The following is a 20,440-nucleotide window of genomic DNA, read 5'->3' on the forward strand; positions in this document are numbered from 1 at the left end:
CCCAAACCCGCGATCTCTTCCACCTAGAAGGACAAAAGCAGCAGGCGCATGGGAACACCATCACCTGCAAGTTCCCCTCCAAGTCACACACCATCCTGACTTAGAAGTGTCTCACCGATCCTTCATCATTGCTGGGTCAAAATCCTGGAACTCTCTGCCAAACAGCACTGTGGGAGTACCTTCACCACAAGGACTGCAGCGGTTCAGGGAGGCTGCTCACCACCACCTTCTCAAGGACAATTAGGGATGGGCAATAAATGCTGGCCTTGCCAGCAACGCCCACATCACATGAATGAATTTTTAAAAAACTGTCCATCTTGTACAGGTGCCCCTTCCCCCAGAACCGATCCCAATGCCCCAAGAATCTGAAACCCTCCCTCCTGCACCACTTCTCCAGCCACGCATTTACCTGTACTACTTTCCTGCTTCTATACTCACTAGCGCATGGCACTAGGAATAATCCTGAGATTTCTACCTTCGAGGTCCTGTATTTTAATCTTTTAAATCTGAAGAAATATGTAAAAAATTGGAGCTGTTTTTGTTAGAACTAGGGTTGCAAAATTCTGGGAATTTTTAAAAGAGGAAACTTTCCATGGGTATTTTCGGTAATTTATGGGAATTTTGGGAATTTATGGGAATTTTGAGTTTTTTTGCACACTTATGGTTTTTGTCTCTGACCCTTATATTATCTTTGTCATCAAAATAGACATACTGTTCCATACAAATAAAAACAGGCTTTCAAAACTTTATTTAGGTTATAATTTTGAACTTTATTGAACCCCCACAAAAAAGACCCATCTAAAATAAAATAAAAAGAGCGTCAGCTTATTTAGCCTGTAATTTGTCCTTATTTTGTCCCTTTGAGTCTTCTACTCATGAGTCTTCTGAGTCTTCTACTCCTCATTGCTCCTCCTGATTCTCTGACTCTGGCTCTGATGTGTCCATTTCCTCCTCTGTGTCAGTGTCTAGCTGTGTGGTGAACACTTCTGTATCTGGCTCAATAAGTTGTAGGCTCGCCCGGATAGCCACCAGTTTCTCCACTCTCTTGTTAGTCAGCCTGTTGCGCACCTTTGTATGCGTATTCCCAAAAAGTGACCAGTTTCGTTCAGGGGCTGCTGATGAAGGTGGGATTTGGAGTATCAGCGATGCAATAGGTGACAGGGCCTCAGATGCACAAAGTCCCTTTCACCAGGTAGAGAACTTTGCCAGACTTCCCAGAACTTTGCCCACATCCAGATTGAGATGGTGTGAGAGGGTAGAAATCACACTGTAAGCGCTGTTGATCTGTTCTCCAGAAAGTATTGGTCTCCCAACATGCTTTGGGTCCAGCATGTATGCTGCAGCATGAATTGGCTTGACACAAAATTCTTGACGCGTCTGTATGAATTGAACAATTGCCTTCTCCTCTGCTTTGAGCAGCAGGGATGTGGGTAGGGCAATGCTGATTTGTTCTTTTAAATCAGTAAAAAGCCTGAGAACATCTGGCAAGACAGCGTCATCTCCTTCAATCTGAGCAATTGCAGATGCTACTGGTGAGAGTAGTTTAAGGCTGCTAACCACTCTCTCCCAAAACACATCATCCAGCAGTATTTTCTTGATGGTGGTTTCCATATCCCCAGACTGGGATATTGCCATTTCTTGCAGCGACTCCTTACCCTCCAGAAGGCTGTTGTACATTATGACAACACCACCCCATCTAGTGTTGTTGGGCAGCTTCAGTGTGGTGTTCTTGTTCTTTGTCATTTGCTTGGAGTTGTAGGTTGCTGCAACTACCTGTTTTCCCCTGACATACTTAACAACTTGCTTGGCTCTCTTGTACAGTGCTTCCATGGTTCTCAAACCCATGATGTCCTTGAGGAGCAGGTTAAGCCCATGAGCTGCGCACCCAATAGACGTAATATGAGGGTAGGCCTCCTCCACTTGAGCCCAAGCGGCCTTCATATTCGCAGCATTGTCAGTAACTACTGCAAAAACCTTTTGTGATCCAAGATCGTTGGATAAATGCTGCTGCATCTTTGTGGCATTCTTTACATATGGCTTTCTACCGTGTTTGCACATGTACACAGACTTTCCATCTTTAATGCCTGGGGTAAAATGCTTCCACACATCCGACGGTAAACGTGGCATTGTTCTATGCAGAGAAATAAAGGGCATTCATCTCTGTGTCGAACTGCGGTCGATCAGCACGATTGCAACAGGGTGAGTACATTTTTGCTGATGCTCCATGTGATGGAAGCATGACCTGTACACACACGACGCTACATCACCAATAGTGTATTATTTTGTATATTTTAAATTGAAGGACAACAGAGTTCAACAAGTAACTGGTTTATTTGGTATAAAGTCTGATTTACTTACTGCATCATCACAACATCAGCAGAAAACAAAATGACTTCCCTCAGGACCCCTAACCTGGATCTTAAAAAAACTATAGCAGTCTTACAGATGCCTGCAGGCCAATCACAATTCGATATGCAAATATTACAAATAGAGGGAGCTAATCGCTCATCCACTCATCCAACCAATCAGGACACATTTGTTCACAGTCACACACAAAACTTGTAATTAATAAAACAAGCCAAGTAAGAAGATAAACATATATTGATTAAGAAATTCCTTAATAATTAAGATTCCATCTCTGTTAGTAATTTTAAGAGAGGACCTGTGGGAAAAAAAGAAAGAAATACAAAAAAAACAATATTATGCTAGCATGTGCTTTTTTGGGCAAAATTCCCAAGCTAAACTTCCCGTGGAAAATTTCTGGAAATTTACCGGAAATTTACCAGAAACTTTCCACCCCTTTGAAACCCTAGTTAGAACAAATGCAATTAAGATTTGATAGAGGTTTAAAATTTAAAGAAATGGGACAGTGTAGATAGAAACAGGCATAGATACAAGATTAAATGTAACCGATTTAAGACAGAGACCAGGCGAAACTTAATTTAACACAGGGAGTTGTGAGGCAATGGAATGCATTACTGGAGCTAGTGATTGAAGCAGAGACCATGGCCTAGATTTTCAGTGTGCCGTGAGGCGGGCTTTTAGGCGTGCGGGGGGCGAAAATCCCGAATTCGGGGGTCCCGACACCATCCCGCCCAAAACCCGCCTCCACGTAAGTTTCAAAGGAGGCGGGTACCTGTCCCGCACTGGGACCTGCCGACCCGAGGCGGGAAGGGATTAGTGCCAATTAACTGCCTGTTAACAGGTAGTTAACAGGCAGTTCTTAGCCTAATCCCTATTTTGAGGGGTGTCGTGTGGGATTCCCAGCGGCTCCTAACCATGCCAGGTTAGAGCAGGCGGGCCGTCGGGTTGAAGGACTTGGAGGGGTTGCGATGTCGGTGTTCAGGTGAGTGATGGGTGCATGAGTGTGTTTGGTGTGTCTAAAGTGTGTAAAGAAGTTTAAATTACCTGTAATTACCTTAACAGCCTTTCTTCCTCTAGGCGTCGGGAGTCCATCACTTAGCCGGCACTGAAAGCAGAATGGCTGCGATCTGTCAAAAGTGACAGCCTGCAGCTTTCAGTGCCGGTGAGAGTTCTAACTGAGTCTGTGTAGAAGGACTCAGGTTAGAAGTCAGACTGTCAGTGTTTGACAGCTTCAAACAGCTGTGAAACACTGATATTTCATCTGTCAACATCTTTTGACAGATGAAATTTCAGTCTGTGACGTTACCTGTTGCCGGGTGGCCCTTAATTGGCCTGCTGAGCCCGCTGGGTGGGCTCAACAAGGTCAATCAAGGGAAAATCGCATGGATTGGCCGGATGTCGATGGAGGCGGGACTAAAACCCGAATGTTGTAGCCCCGCCTCCTTCCCGACTGCTGAATGAAAATCCAGCCCCATACCTTCACGTAAGAATAGGTTTGATAGGTGGTTGATGGAAAAAGGTAAAGGAATATGGGAACAGGGCGGGCACATGGAATTAGGACTACTGCTTGTTGGAGGGTAAACACCGACATGGACTGGTTGGGCTGACCAACCTGTTTCCGTGTTTAAATTCTTTGTCATTCTATGTGTTGGGTTAGGACAGGGCAGTACAATTGTCCTCAGTGCTCAGGGACTAGAGAAGGAAAAAACTCATGGGCCGTAATTTGCGACCCCTACGGGTGTGTACGAGGTGTGTACGCACCCATAAGGGCCGCACAAGTTCTGGGTTTAGGCATGCACATGCGCTAAAACCCGGAATTTGCGATCTGTCAAGAAGATCATCCGCATCTCCGGGAAAAGGTCATCCGCGGGCGGAGAGTTGGGCTATTTGCCCAACTTCTGCTCAGCGAATGCCTGTGAAACTCTTACGCCTGGTATAAGCAGGTGTAAGGCCTGCTTTTACCAGCATAAGAGTTTTAAAAAACAGAAAAATAAAATTTTATCAATAATTTATACATTTAAAAACTTGTTAAATAAGGTAAGTTTATTTTTAGCCCCTTTAAAACATGCAAATTTATTTTTCAAAAAATTAAATTTTTGTTTTAAATATTTAATTCAATGCCATTTTAACTATGTGATTTTTTTAGGTGTCTAGGTGTATTTTTTGGGGTATTCCCATTCATACTTATGGGGTTTCCGTACATATGGAATCCTGATAAGAATGAATGGGGATCGCCTTCTTTCATTCATTGGTCCGGCCCACTTGATCCCAGGGGCGCTCGCGAAGCGTGTGCATCCCTGGGATACATGAGGGTACCCAGAGAGGCCCGAGACCGCGAGTCTCCGTACCCCCCGGACCACCAGGTAGGCGCGGATTTTATTTGCGGATCGGAGGCATTTCCCCGCGGGAAACCTCCGGCCGCAAATTCAGGGCCCATGGTTCCCACTCCTGATTGTTATCTAGTTACTCCTGCTGGAACGATTGAATGCGTGGATGTTAAACATCTAGGAACAGCAAGAGGTTATTCGACCCTACAATCACATTCCTTTTTGATGGAAATAACAACAGAAAATGCTGGAAAAACTCAGCAAGTCAGGCAACATCCGTGGAGAGAAATTTGAGTTGACGTTTCGGGTTTGACCCTTCTTCAAAACTGGAGAGAAAAGGAACTAGATCGAAGGCAGGGCTGCGATCGGACAAAAGAATAAAAGAACCAAAAGAAGTAAAAGAGATTAGAAGCTAGACGAGATGGTAATAGGCTGTGATTAGGTGTAAAGTGTACTGGCAGGGCAAAAGATAGCTGCCAGGTGTGAGAGAGAAACAAAAGGAAAGGGGGGGGGAAAGGAAAGGAGTGGAAAAATATAAGTGAAAATGAAATAGGGGCCGAGGTTATGATCTGAAATTGTTGAACTCAATATTGAGACCGGAAGGCTGCAGAGTGCCTAATCGGAAGATGAGGTGCTGTTCCTCGAGTTTACGTTGAGCTTCCGTGGAACAGTACAAGAGGCCAAGGACGGTGAGGTCCGAGTGGGAATGGAGCGGTGAATTGAAATGACAGGCGACCGGAAGCTCAGGGTCACCCTTACGGACTGAACGGAGGTGTTCCGCAAAGCGGTCACCCAATCTGCGTTTGGTCTCCTTTTTGATGGAGTGTTGGATGAAGACAGGGTTGGATTTGGCAGTGGTGCTCTCCATGATAAAATAGCCTCCAACACTCATTGCCTAGGCCTGCACGCAACTAATAACCACTCGGGCAAGGGACATGTGTGTGCTGGTACCTGCGGAACCATACTCCAGCATAAGTACCTGCTTTCAGGAGAGTAGAAAATTAAAGGGAAAAATAATTTTAAAAATCATAGCCATCCCTATTGAGAACCACAACCAAACGGAGTCAGGGGGGACTGATTCTGATGCAGCGCTGACAAACGCAACACCAGATTCAGCTTTGAACCGCCCCTACTAAAGCCACAAGATCCCTAACACAATCTTAGAATCTTTGAGTGGAAACAAATTCCTGAGAACTCTATTTGGCAACCAGAGTACATTATTTATGTTGAACCAAAAAAGAAAGGGATAAATAAAGATTAGCTGCAGTTTGCATCGGTTGCTTTTTGCAATTTGTTTCCTTAATGATTCATTCTGAGTGGACAATGAAATGCTCAGCAAATGGTTGCAGGCATTACATGTTGCCATAGCATAGCAATACAAATGGAAAACTTTACTAACCTCTAACACTCATTGTTATATTAATGGTCTGGAGATTATAAAGTTTTAGGAACCGCCACGTACCATGAGAAATGTTTTTGTTACAGTAGATTAATCATTGCTTCGAGTCTCTTGAAGCATAACATGGCATGCCACAACTAAAGGCCCATCAACTCCTGTCAAGAAAGAATAGCCCATTGTACTGAAGTAACCCTAGGCAATTTACGTTGAAGGGTGTGAAAGGAAACTTCTGCTGACTCAGGTATGAGGTAATCAGAACCTGGATGTATTTTTTCAAAAAATCAATTAACACTTAACCACTAGTCCTCCACAAAAACCACAGTATAAGCTCTTAGTTATGAGGATTTCTTCAGTTTCCGACTGCAAATATCTGAATCAAAAAATTGGTCAAAGGAGGGAAGTTGCTTTTGCATGACTTAGTGTTGTGTGAACAACCTGTGTTATTCAGCTTTACACTAAAGCTGCAATAATTACCTTTACTGATTCATTGATCTAGTTTTTGCATTTGTTCAAGTGAGTTTCCAAGGATTCACGTGTATTGTCTTCATCCATTCTCTAGTGGGGAAAGGCAGGAGTTTTCTGTCGAAACAATGTAGAGTTTATAACAACCAAGGACATTTCCTGTCAATAAATAAACAGTGCTTGTAAAGACAAACACCACATTTTGGCAACAAGACTGGTTCTAGAATATTATGATTCATTAACTCCTGCAGCTTTGCTTAGCTGTAAGCTCGTCTCTGTCCACTATACCATAGAGCCAGTGTGTTCTATGTATCTATATCTGTTTAAGTAAAAATACAGTGCTACCAGTAATATGGCTTTGGGATTGTCTACTATACAACAACCCTACTTGAGTCCCTTGAAGGTGGGAAAAATGAGTGGAACTGTCATGACAGGTGTTGATATTATTCACACAATTCAAAAGAGAGCTTTGCTTTTGTATTATGGGGAACATTTGCAAGGTATATGTCTGATACTGGAAATTATGCAAAACATGATAAGACTCAGACAGCCCGAACTGACTATTTCACTTCCAAGCATACTACCACATATGAATCAATCATATTTCGCCAGGCTGAGTTACACAAGAATGAATCTGCAGGTTACTTTATCTATTATATATATATAAATAAAAGGATAGTGATGTCTGTCTGTCTGTCTGTCTGGGCATCACTCAAAAGTTATAGAGCGTATCTACACATATGTTATATCAAAAGAAAGGTTATGATTAGGAGGGTGTTCTAGGCATATTTACTTTTTGGTCAGACAAAAATTGTTCGGACAGCAGACAAAAAACGTTCAAAATTCCGCTCATTAGCGGTTGGCCAATTATACGGGGGAAATCTGCTCATTAGCATTGAGTGACGTGAAGGTTGACCAATCCTACGGGGGGAGCGCGCTGCGTCACGGGGGGCGTTTCATGGCGTGTGTGGGCGGGGCCTAATCTTTCAAACTGCCGTTAATTCGGCCATCTTTACCTCAGCTTTTACTTTTATTCACTTTTTAACAGCTGCCACCTTCCTGTTCTATATGGCTTAATGCCAGATCATGTAGTGCAGTTGTCTTCTTAGCTATGGGATGCTTAAAAACCTGAACTTTAATGCAGGGAACTAAGGAAAAGAACAAATTAATTCAGTTTTAAATAGTTTTTAGGAACAGTTAGAAATGAAGTGATCCATTTCAAGTATGAAGGAACTCAGTTGTCTTCTAGGGAAGGTCTCCCCACCTTGTGGAGCTGGAGGCCCCAGCCGGGGACTCGGGCTTTCCCCCCCTCGCCCCGGTCCTTGACCCCGTTTGCGGCCGGGGACTCGGGCTTTCCCCCCCTCGGCCCGGTCCCGGGGCTCGGCTCCATTTGCAGCCGTGGACTCGGGCTTTCCCCCCCTCGGCCCGGTCCTCAGCTACGTTTGCGGCCGGGGACTCGGGCTTTCCCCCCCTTGGCCCAGTCCCGGGGCTCAGCTCCATTTGCGGCCAGGGACTCGGGCTTTCCCCCCCTCGGCCCGGTCCCGGGGCTCGGCTCCGTTTGCGGCCGGGGTCTCGGGCTTTCCCCCCCCTCGGCCTGGTCCCGGGGCTCGGCTCCGTTTGCGGCCGGGGACTCGGGCTCTCCCCCCCTCGGCCCGGTCCCAGGGCTCGGCTCCGTTTGCACCCGCGGGCCGGGGACTCGGCCTTTCCCCCCCTTGGCCTGGTCCCGGGGCTCGGCTCCATTTGCAGCCGCGGGCTGGGGACTCGGCCTTTCCCCCCCTCGGCCTGGTCCCGGGGCTCGGCTCAGTGTTCGGGCCTGAGGCGCTAGGGAGGGAGAGGGGAGGGAGGGAGAGGGGAGGGAGGGAGAGGGGTGGGAGGGACAGAGAGGAAAGCAGGGAGAGACAGGGGGAGGAGAGAGAGAGAGGGGGAGGGAGGGAGAGAGGCAGGGAGAGGAGAGGGGGAGAGGGAGAGAGGAGGGAGAGGGGAGGGAGGGAGGAGAGAGAGGGAGGGAGAGAGGGAGGGAGAGAGAGCGGGGAGGGAGGGGGAGAGACGGGGCAGGGAGAGAGAGAGGGGAGAGAGAGAGGGGGCAGGGAGAGAGAGGGGGAGGGAGAGAGAGAGGTGGTGAGGGAGGGAAAGAGTGAGGGGATGGGAGAGGGGAGGGAGAGCTCGCCTTCTTCCTACCTTCGCAGGGGTCCATCAGGCCAGGCCTGAGGCGCTCCTTCCCCCCCTCTCTCTCCAGGCTAATCCCGAACTAAATCCAGCAGTCTCTCTCTCTCTCTCTTCCCCCCGTCTCTCTCTTCTCCCCCCCAGTCTCTCTCTCTCTCTCTCTTCCCCCCAAGTCTCTCTCTCTCTCACTCCCCCGTCCTCTCTCTCTCTTCCCCCAGTGTCTCTCTCTCTCTCTTCCCCCCAGTCTCTCTCTCTCTCTCTCTCTCTCTCCCAGTCTCTCTCTCTCCCCCCCAGTCTCTCTCTCTCTCTCTCCCCCCCAGTGTCTCTCTCTCTCTCCCCCCCAGTCTCTCTCTCTCTCTCTTCCCCCCAGTCTCTCTCTCTCTCACTCCCCCGTCTCTCTCTCTCTTCCCCCAGTGTCTCTCTCTCTCTCTCCCCCCAGTCTCTCTCTCTCCCCCCCCAGTCCCCTCTCTCTCTCTCTCTCTCTCTTCCCCCAGTCTCTCTCTCTCTCTCTACCCCCCAGTCTCTCTCTCTCCCCCCCCAGTCTCTCTCTCCTCTCTCCCCCCAGTCTCTCTCTCTCTCCCCCCCAGTCTCTCTCTCTCTCCCCCCCAGTCTCTCTCTCTCTTCCCCCCAGTCTCTCTCTCTCTCCCCCCCAATCTTTCTCTCTCTTCCCCCCAGTCGCTCTCTCCTCCCCAGTCTCTCTCTCTCCCCCTCCAGTCTCTCTCTTCTCCCCCCAGTCTCTCGCTCGATCCCCCAGGCCCTCTCTCCCCCCCACCCCCAGTCTCTCTCTCTCTCTTTCCCTCTCTCTCTCTCTCTCTCTCCTTCCCACACAGACAGACAGACAGACAAACTCATTTATATATATAAAAATTATTTCTACTTTTTTCATAACAACATGCCCTCAAAAAACCCTCGGCACCGCCGGGCACTCCAGCTAGTTCACTATATATCAAAACAACATGTCATCAGTTTGGTAACCAGCAACAAGGAGGCAACAATGGTATATTTTCAAGAAGTACCAAATCAAGTTATTCTTGGTTGCAGGGGTTAATTTTTCACTTTTGCCGTGGGCGGAAAGCTAGCGGTTGTGGATTGACTGCCCGTTAAGCATCCTGCCCGATTTTGCTTTCAACTGACTTCAACAACACTGGACAGCACTGAGCTTCTTGAGTGTGGTTGTGGCTACACCCAAACCAGGTGAGTGGCAAGTATACAACTGCACCGCTGAATTGGATGCCTTATTTTGACAGCAACAACACTGGTTACTTGGGTTTTTTTTTAATGGATATGCGGTCTCTCTATCTTAAAGGAAGGGAGGGATGTAATGCATTCCTTCAGATACCAGGAGGGTGGACTAAGAATTTTCAGTTGAAACAAACACCATGCTGTGATTGTATAACTTGTAACGAGCAAGGGATTTTCATGTCAATAAATAATAAAGTCAAAAGCAACATTGTCACGCTGCAGAGTGTCAGTGCTAGGGAATGGAACATTATCTGTTTCTTAGACCCAATATTGGATCAAGTACACTCAGGTGAGTTACAACACAGTTTGTATGCATAGTAAAGCTCCCTTTACACTAGCTCAACAATGTACTTTATCAATAGTTCACAGGAGCACCCATTATTGTTCCAGTGTCTTATTGCCCGCAATCTCTGGATGCGTTTGCTCTTGTTAAAGTGGAACTATGGCAGATTAAGCTTTGTGCTGTGAATTTGTGGCCACTGGGAGGTGCATTGAACTTGCTCAACTTCATTTCAGTCAGGGCCCATAAGGGAAGGCTTCCAGCACCCTACATTCTACCAAAAAAAAATCTCAGACAAATAACACATTTGATCATATCCTCTGCTCAGTAAATGTGAGTGTTATCCTCTTTCATGTCAATGCTCATTAACTGTCTGTATGTATCATTAGTGGCCTCACAATACTGCCCAGCAAATAAAATAAATTTAAACATAATATCAGTATAAGTAAAAACTTAAGTAAAAACTACATGAATGATTCAGCAGTCTGGGCTTTGAAAAACATCAAAACGACCTTGACCTGAGACTGCCAGCTAGTGCCAGCAACTCAAATACACCACCAAAAGTAAAACTAGCACAAAAGAATTTCTAATGAACTTCAGTTAATATACATCAAGTGATTGATTATTGAATGAAGAGGTGTCATGTGAGCCTTTCTGTGTTAAAGTATACAATTGTCAGAGATGATTTCTATTGATGTATATTTATTATAAAGTATTACAACGGGAGCTTCAAGAAATAAATAAGACGTAGTTATCTAATTTGAAAGAAAAAGGAGGTGAAATTCATGTGTTTAGCGCTACACGTTAGCGCCACGCGATGGCGCTAAAACACCGGTGGGCACTCTACCGCCAGCTGATGGCAGTTCCAGCAGCGCATGCCATAGCCATGTTGCTGGTAGTGCTGCTGTAAAACTCGCTCGCTGGGAACATTGCAATCATGGAGATCATGACGTCAGTGAGTGTGCAATGCTCACTTTACACCCGCTCTCCCAATTTCATTTTGGCCATTGCAGTTGCTGGCTGGAGAAAGCAACGACAGGGAGAGGTGAGGTGCAGCAGCAGAAAGACGGCTCCAGCAATGATATTCAAAGGGATCCTCACCAATCATTCGTACATGACAGGTTTTTGCAGTTTGAGTGGCTGTGTGCTACTTCCTGCAACTGCAAGAGTTTTCTTTAGTTATTTCAAGGTTGGTTGGTATCAGGGAGTGTTCTGGCAAGTACAAAACTCCCTAGTTATTTTTGAAATGCTTCAAACTACAACACTTGCTAAAACATTGGCTGTACTGACAGTCGACCTCGCCCTCCAGGATTATGGCTGAGGGAGCGCAGGCAGCGAGAAAGACAGGAACATGTGTGCAGAGGGAGGAGGAGGGCCATCAGGGCTCTCAACAGGAGGCCTTACCCTCCTAGTGTCTTTCGACTTCAATTAAGCGAGGAGCAGTGCATTAGGAGGCTCCAGCAACCAAACCTCCAGCCTCAGACCAGGGTGACCACGGCTCTCTCAGTGGTAGTCAAGGTCACCGTCGCCTCAATTTCTTCGCCAGTGGATCCTTCCAGCCTGCAGGAGGAGACATATCTAACATCTCACAATTGGCCGTCCATCGCTGCATCCGGGAGGTCACAGTGACTCGCCACACCAGGAGAAGGGACTACATTGGCTTCCCAATCATCAGAGAGAAGCAGGACAAGCGTGCATGTGGCTTTGCCAGGAGAGCAGGCTTCCCCATGGTGCAGGGTACCATCAACTGCACCCATGTGGCTTTGCGGGCACTGCATAAAAATCCTGAGATCTTCCATAACCGCAAAGGCTACCACTCACTTAATGTGTAGTTGGTGTGTGACCACACATAGCGAATCCTTCAGGAACATCATCGAGCAGACCATAAGCCTACTGAAGCAACAGTTCCGCTGCCTTGACTCTTCGGGAGGAGCCCTCCAGCACTCGGCGGAGCAGGTGTCCCATTTCGTGGTGGTCTGCTGCATTCTCCACAACTTGGCCATCATGAGAGCGCAGCCCTTACCACCAGGGATTGCGGGACCATCTCAGGAGGATGGCGAGGGGGAGGAGGACAAGGAGCAGGGTGAGGAGGAGGAGGAACAAGAGGGAGAGAGGAGGCAGCCAGACAATTGGCCTTCCGGACGGGCTGTTCATGACCGGCTCATCAGACTCTGATTCGCATGAATGAAACCCCAGATCACCATAGCTCATTACATCCCTATCATACCATCCCTGTCTCACGCTATATCATAGCATCCTCCTGGGCACAAAGCTGAAATGAGAGACATCACAAAAGATTCCAAACACAATGAATAAATTTATCAATAATCATCTGACACATATTTACATGAATACTATTAACTTGTGCAATCCCTTAGTGGCATAGAAGCATAGAAGATAGGAGCAGGAGTAGGCCATTCGGCCCTTCGAGCCTGCTCTGCTATTCAATGAGATCATGGCTGATCATCCAAATTCATTACCCTGTCCCTGCCTTCTCCCCATATCCCTTGATCCCTTTAGCCTTAAGAGATATATCCAACTCTTTTTTGAATGTATTTAATGAACTGGCCTCCACCGCCCTCTGTGGCAGAGAATTCCACAGGTTCACCACTTTCTGGGTGAAGAAATTCCTCCTCATTTCAGTCCTAAATGGCTTACCCCTTATCCTTAGACTATGACCCCTGGTTCTGGACTCCCCGGCCATCATAAACATCCTTCCTGCATCTAGTCTGTCCAGGCCTGACAGAATTTTATAGGTTTCGATGAGATCCCCTCTCAATCGTCTAAACTCCAGTGAGTATAATCCCAATCGACACAATCTCTCCTCATACGTCATTCCTGCCATCCCAGGTATCAGCCTGGTGAATCTTCGCTGCACTCCTTCCATGGCAAGAACGTCCTTCCTCAGGTAAGGTGACCAAAACTGCACACAATACTCAAGGTGCGGTCTCACCAAGGCCCTGTACAACTGTAGCAAGGCATCCTTGTTCCTGTACTCGAACCCTCTTGCTACGAAGGCCAACATACCATTTGCCTTCTTAACCGCCTGCTGCACCTGCATGCTTACCTTCAGCGACTGGTGCACAAGAACACCCAGGTCTCTTTGCACTTCCCTTCTCCCAATCTATTGCCATTCAAATAATAATCTGCTTTCCTGTTTTTGCCACCAAAGTGGATAACCTCACATTTATCCACATTATAGTGCATTTGCCATGTTTCTGCCCAATCACCCAATCTGTCCAAATCGTACTGGAGTTTCACGACATCCTCCTCACAGCTTACCCTCCCACCCAGCTTTGTGTCGTCTGCAAATTTGGAGATATTACATCCAATTCCCTCGTCCAGATCATTAATATATATTGTGAACAGCCATCCACATCAATGGGGCTGTGGTGGAAAGGGTGGACAGCTTTAAGTTCCTCGGAGTCCACATCACGGAAGACCTCTCCTGGTCCCTCAATACCTCCTCTCTGGGGAAGAAGGCCCAGCAGCGCCTATATTTCCTAAGGAGGCTGAAGGGATGTAACCTGTCACCTCTGATCCTCTCTAACTTTTACCGCTGCACAATAGAGAGCATCCTGATGAACTGTCTCACAGTATGGTATGGCAGCTGTAGCTACTATGACTGGAAAGCCCTGCAGCGGGTAGTCAAAACTGCCCAACGCATTACCGGCACCCGACTACCGACCATAGAGCACATATACCAGAAACGCTCTTTACGGAGGTCACGGTCTATCATCAAAGACCCTACCCACCCCAGCCACAGTCTGTTCGCCCTCCTGCCATCTGGGAGACGCTACAGATGCATTCGCACCCGTACGACCAGATTTAGGAACAGCTTCTTTCCCAGGGCTGTCATCCTACTGAACTCTACAAATAAACTCTAAAGCCTGCACATCTGCCAATGCACTTTATTATGGTTATGTTTATGTTAATGTATTACAAGCCAAATGTATGTTGAATGTTTAAATGTCTTAATCTAAATGTACACTCTCGGGAGCCGCAAGCCTACATTTCGTTGTACTGCACTTGTGCACTAACAATGACAATAAAAGTTGATTTGATTTGATTTGACTAGTCACTGCCTGCCACTCGGAAAACAACCCGTTTATTCCAACTCTTTGCTTTCTGTCTGCCAACCAGTTCTCTATCCAAGTCAATACCATGCCCCCAATCCCATGTGCCTTAATTTTGCACGCTAATCTCTGATGCAGGACCTTATCGAAAGCCTTCTGAAAGTCCAAATACACCACATCCACTGGTTCTCCCTTATCTATTTTACCAGTTACATCCTCAAAAAATTCCAGTAGATTAGTCAAGCATGATTTACCTTTTGTAAATCCATGTTGACTTTGTCCGATCCTGTCACTGCTTACCAAGTGCTCTGCTATTACATCTTTTATAATAGATTCTAGCATTTTCCCCACTACCAATGTCAGGCTTACCGGTCTATAATTCCCCGCTTTTTCTCTACCACCTTTTTTGAATAGTGGGGTAACATTAGCTACCCTCCAATCCATGGGTACTGTTCCAGAGTCTATCGAATTCTGGAAGATGACCAGCAATGCATCTACTATTTCTAGGGCCACTTCCTTAAGTACCCTGGGATGTAGATTATCAGGCCCTGGGGATTTATCGGCCTTCAGTCCCATCAATTTTCCTAACACCATTTCCCTACAAATACTGATTTCTTTCAGTTCCACCCTTTCATCAGGCCCTATGTTCCCCGGCATCTCTGGGAGGTTATTTGTGTCCTCCTTTGTGAAGACAGAACCAAAGTATGAATTTAGTTGGTCTGCCATTTCTTTGTTTCCCATTATAAATTCCCCCGATTCTGACTGTAAGGGACATACGCTTGACTTCACCAATCTTTTTCTCTTCACATATCTATAAAAGCTTTTACAGTCAGTTTTTATGTTCCCTGATAGCTTACTCTCATATTCTATTTTCCCTTTCTTAATTAATCCCTTTGTCCTCCTTTGTTGAATCCTAAACTGCTCCCAATCCTCAGGATTATTGCTTTTTCTGGCCAATTTATATGTCGTCTCCTTGGATCTTATGCTATGCCTTTCGTGTGCTCTTTCCTGATCTAGTGCTCCTATGTAGTGCTCCCCCAGTGGCTGCAGCACGGCTGGTGGAAGGCTGTTGAGTTTCCATGTGGGAGACTTCAGATGGCCTTGCAGGATGACCTTAAGCAGCTGTGGACCTGGTAGGCCCGGTTGTAGCCTGCACCACCTCGGCGTGTGCGGCAGCAGTCTGGGCTGGCTGGCTGACAGGCGGAGTGGCAGTGGGGGGAGTAGGAATGCTGTAATCCTGAGAGAGGACAGCAGGTTCCTGCTCCATGCAGCACTGCCACTCCCCCCGGGGCGGCGTCTCAGCATTTCTAGCAATCTGTTGGAGCACCATGAAAGTCCCTGTCGAAGGTGGTAAACCCAGCCATAGTGGAAGCAGTCAGAGGCAGTGAGAGCAGTCTGAGCTTCCACTGCAGCACTAAGACGTTGGGTCGCTTCCACCTGTGTTGCAATGGAAGCTGCGATATTGCTCATCATGCGTGACATCATGTCTGGGTCGCCACGGGCTCTCTGGGAGTGCACCGTCATTTCCAGACTGGAAATCCTGGGCTCCATGCTCTGTGCAGAGCCCCGTGCAATGTTGGAGGCGGACTCTTCCACGCTCCTTGACATTGCCAAGAGGCTCTCTGGCAGCCTTGCCATTGCACCTATCATTTCCGTGTGCATGCCCATCACCCTTCTTCTGAAGGCCTCCCCATCGAGGTCATCATCTGAGTTCTGTGCAGCAGAACTCAAGTGTGAATTCACCCTCCGGGGAGCTGGCCCTCGAGCTACCCTTTCCCCCCGGCCTTGCTGCAGCCCATTCATCCCCGGTGCATCACCTTGTGCAGATCCCACTACTATACTAGCCTCTAAAGAACGCTTAGTGCCAGTATCTGAGCTCGTGTCTGAGAGTGAGAGATGTAGTGACGCGGTGTCTCCTTCCTCCTCCTCTTTTCCCCCCTCGCTTTCTGCGGTGCCCTCAGGGGCAGGCTGTTCAGGTGCTTGCTGATTATTGAAAGCAGAAAGGCACAAGAGTTAGGTTAAGGTGAGGGGAGGGGATCGGGAAGGGAGAAATGCACGCATACAGCATGAGCAGCTTGAAAGTGAGAAAAGATTGTGGGCTGAGGGGGAAGTGGGATGTGAGAAGAAGCATTAGAAATGAACCTACCGTTGTTGTCGCCAAGGGGGTCAACGTCACCGGTGGCCACGGTGCCAACGACCTGGCACCCAATGATTTCCAGCACTCGATTCTCCAGCTGGCTCAGCTCTTCAGTGTCGGCCTGGACCCCACCTGCCGCTCCTGCTCCTGCCGATTGTGAGCGAGCTTAGCCTGCAAGAGCAAGGGAAGTGTGCCAGTGAGTGTGGTGCAATGTGTCTGGGTGATGTGCCTGTCATATTTGAGTAGCTGTCATTGTGTGCAAGGTGTGAGATATGGGTGTGAGTGTTGGTAGGTTGAGATTGTTGGTGGGTGAGTGCTGGGGCTGTAGTGCATTGAGCAGTGTGTGAAGCTTGTGATACAGATGCTGGTATGTGGCATTTGCTGAAGACTTCAGTCACCCTGACCACCTGTGTGAGGTCCTTAAACTTCTTCCTGCACCGTGTGGGGGTCCTGGGGATGCTGCGCTTGACGTGGTCCACTATCTCCCTCCACATAGTGCGGCAGACTTGTGGCGAGGGCCTCCTGCCAGTCGGCGGGTACAGGACCACCCGCCTTCTCTCCACCGTGAAACCAACGCCTGAAGAGCTTCATCTTGGGGAACCTAAGGGCTCTCTCTCTCTCTCCCTCCATCTGCCATGGTTCCTACGGCTGTCTTCTGACTAGTGTTTGGTTTGCTGTTGGGGCAGCTGCATACCCAACAATCCTGACAATGAGGTGCTGCAGTGTCAATGAGCCTCCCCTTTGAGTAGTGGGAAAAGCCTGTGGCAATCATGACTTGCAATTAGACTGCCCCTGATATTGGTCTAGCTTTTCAGTGTAACGTCAATGAGCTTGAGTTTTTCGACTAGAATCGTGACTACAATCATTTTAATGAGGAGTCAGCACAAATTTTGCATGCATCCTAGACAATTTTCAGGTGGCGCAGCTTAACCTTTTTTAGTCTAAACACTGTCCATTTCTTGGCTATAACGAATTTCTAGCCAAGGATTTTAGATTATTATTATCAGTGTAAATAATGAATAATATATGGTTATTATAGTTTTTTAATATATTTCTCTTCATTTTCAAAATATTTGTTTCCATCCCTTTCATTTTAGGTCTGCACAATATGCCATTTGCCAACTTTTTTTTTGGAGAACCCCTGTGGAATTTCAGGGTTTATAATTAGCCAAGAAGACCAACAATTTGCATTTATATATCACTTTTAACACAGTAAGGTGTCCCAAGACACTTCATAGAGGCAGAGCGAAAGAATCGACACAAACCAAAGAAGGCGATATTAGAAGGACTGCTCAAACACCTGGTTAAATAGCTGGGTTTAAAGGAGCACCTTAATGGAGGGGAGGGAGGTGAAGGGACAGAGCGGTTTATGGAGGGAATTACAGAACATGAGACCAAGACGGCTGAAGACATGGCCATCAATAACAGAGCAAAGGGGGTGGAGGGATACACAAGAGGCCACAGTCAGAGGAATGGAGAGTAATTTTAGTACCCCGAAAAAGTTAGCGCCCCTCCGCCTGAAATTCAGCTGTAGCGCCCAAGCAGGAGGTGGGGGCTACTGGAAGCGCGCCCCCTCCTTCTTGGGGCGCTACAACTGAATATCGCAGCATTGCGTGCAACAGTGCCATGCGTGTTGGCACATAGCGCCACTTCATTGCAGGCCTCCTCCCCTGATTAAAGGGGAGGGGCCTAGCGCTGCGCACACCAGGGCCCTGCTGGACCACCAGGGAGCGGAGTGCCGGGAAAACAGCCTGGCACTCAAGAGGAGTTCCGGGCTGAGCGATCGCGGCTGGCACCCCGAAGAAAAAAGAAGAAGGGGGGCAGGTGCTGGCAGTCGGCCAAAATAAAAATTGCCGCAAAATTGTCCTCACCTTATGGTTACACAAATGCATTTTCCAGCCTGGGTCACTAGATAGTGATCAGGAGCAGGAGTTCTGAGCAATGTTTCCTCTAAATTGCCTTAGTTGCAGATTACTGCGTGGCTGCACACGCACACAGTTTAGAGGGAACATTGGTCCTGGGTGACTTTTCCCCTTACTAACTGAGCGCACTATGGCCAACTGTAATGTCTCTACTGCCATTGAAGTCACCCAACACAGGACAAACAAATGTGACTGAACCTGGATTCTTCCTGGTCTGTGTGTCTCAGTGCGACACGGGGGCAGTGGATTTACCCACTAGATCACCAGGGCATAATGCTTGTAATGGTAAATGGTAGTTGAATCAGCCAAATTACTTTGGTCAACCAGGTTCTGTTTAAAGTGCTATATAACACTGATGATTTTTACAGGAACTGATAGATTGGTATCAGGAGGAAGACTGATGAAAAAGGGCAATTTTGCATTATTAGCATCATGCAACCTTTAAATTTATAGCTTAAAATAAACTCAGATATTACTGGTGGCATTTCTAATTACAGGAAAGGACTGTTTAACCCATTAGCTCTTCTCTATCAGTAGAAATGTCATCAGCACTCAGAGGCCAGTGAGCAGAGCTGTGTTTGGGTGAGACTGTGGGAGAACCCTGCTCTCTTTCATTTAATGTGAGTGAGCACCACAGCTGCCTGCTCACATTGCTCTTAAAAATGCAACAGATACTGCACTGTCTGGCGCAGTGTAACTGGGGCAATAAACAAGGTATAGCACCAGCACCCAGCTTAAGGCACCTGGAGTAATCCCCCCTTCGCATACATTATTATCGAAATTACAGAAATCAACAACAAGCTTAAATCTAACATTAAGCTGCTTGGCCTCCCTATCTTGAAGTGTCCAATTGCCACTATTTCTGTCTGTCTAACATCCACCAGGTGTTTACATGATTGGAGTTTTGAAAGGACACACAGAGGGTATATGATGAGGGGCTGTGGAATAGATTTTACATCTTACGAATGGGCTAATAACATGTGAGTGACAAAGGTATCAGTGAGTTACGCTCAGGACTTAAAGTGCACTATTGATCATGATTGCTCACTGTGTATCCTTGTTACATCTCACATTAGTGGGGAGAAATTCATTATAGCACAGGAATGGGCGCTAACTTTAGAAAAGTTTGAGAATTAGCGCCAGGCGCTAATGATTCAAACTGTACATCCACGCCCCAGGGAGAGAGCCCGCAGATTCAGCGATGAGGCATTGGAGGCCTTGGTCTTTGCTGTGGAGAGACGGAGGGCAGTGCTGTACCCAGCAAGTGGCAGGAGGCCCTCACCACAGGTCTTCCGTGCCATGTGGAGGGAGGTAGCCCAGCACGGCTCGGGCAGCACTGTGGTCCCCAGGACCCACACACAGTGCAGGAAGAAATTTAACGACCTCACTCGGATGGTCAGGGTGATTCAATCCTTTAACAAATGCTACATACCACCATCTGTACCACAATCTTCACACAATGCCCAAAGCACCACACTCCCAGCACTCACCCACCAACAATCTCTACCTACCAACACTCACACCCACATCTCACACCTTGTACACAATGACAGCTATTCAATTATGGCAGGCACATCACCCAAACACATTGCTCCACACTCACTCACACACTTTCCTTCTCTTGCAGACCAAGGTGGCTCACAACAGGAGGGAGCAGGAGCACACAGGCGGGGGACAACCTGGCACCCAACCACTGTCTGCGCTGGAAAATAGAGTGCTGCAGATTATTGGGTGCCAGGTGGTGGGCGCCGTGGCCACCGGCGATGTTGACCCCCTTGGGGACAAGAACGGTATGTTGATCCCTACCCCTCCTTCTCACATCCCACTTCCCCCTCACCCCATAAGCGTTTTGCACTTTCCAGCTAATCATGCTGTCTCCCATGCATTTCTCCCTTCCTGCCCCACTCCCCTCACCTTAACCCAAATCTTGTGCCTTTATGCTTTCAGATAATCAGCAAGCACCTAAGGAGCTTGTCCCTGAGGGCACTGTTGAGAGCGAGGCAGGAGAAGAGGAGGAGGAAGAACACACAGTGTCATTGCATCTCTCACCCGCAGGCACCAGCTCAGA

This window comes from Somniosus microcephalus, chromosome 3, assembly GCF_052327205.1.
Source record: "Somniosus microcephalus isolate GS21.2 chromosome 3, FLI_Smic_1.0, whole genome shotgun sequence".
In the NCBI taxonomy this organism is placed as follows: Eukaryota; Metazoa; Chordata; class Chondrichthyes; order Squaliformes; family Somniosidae; genus Somniosus; species Somniosus microcephalus.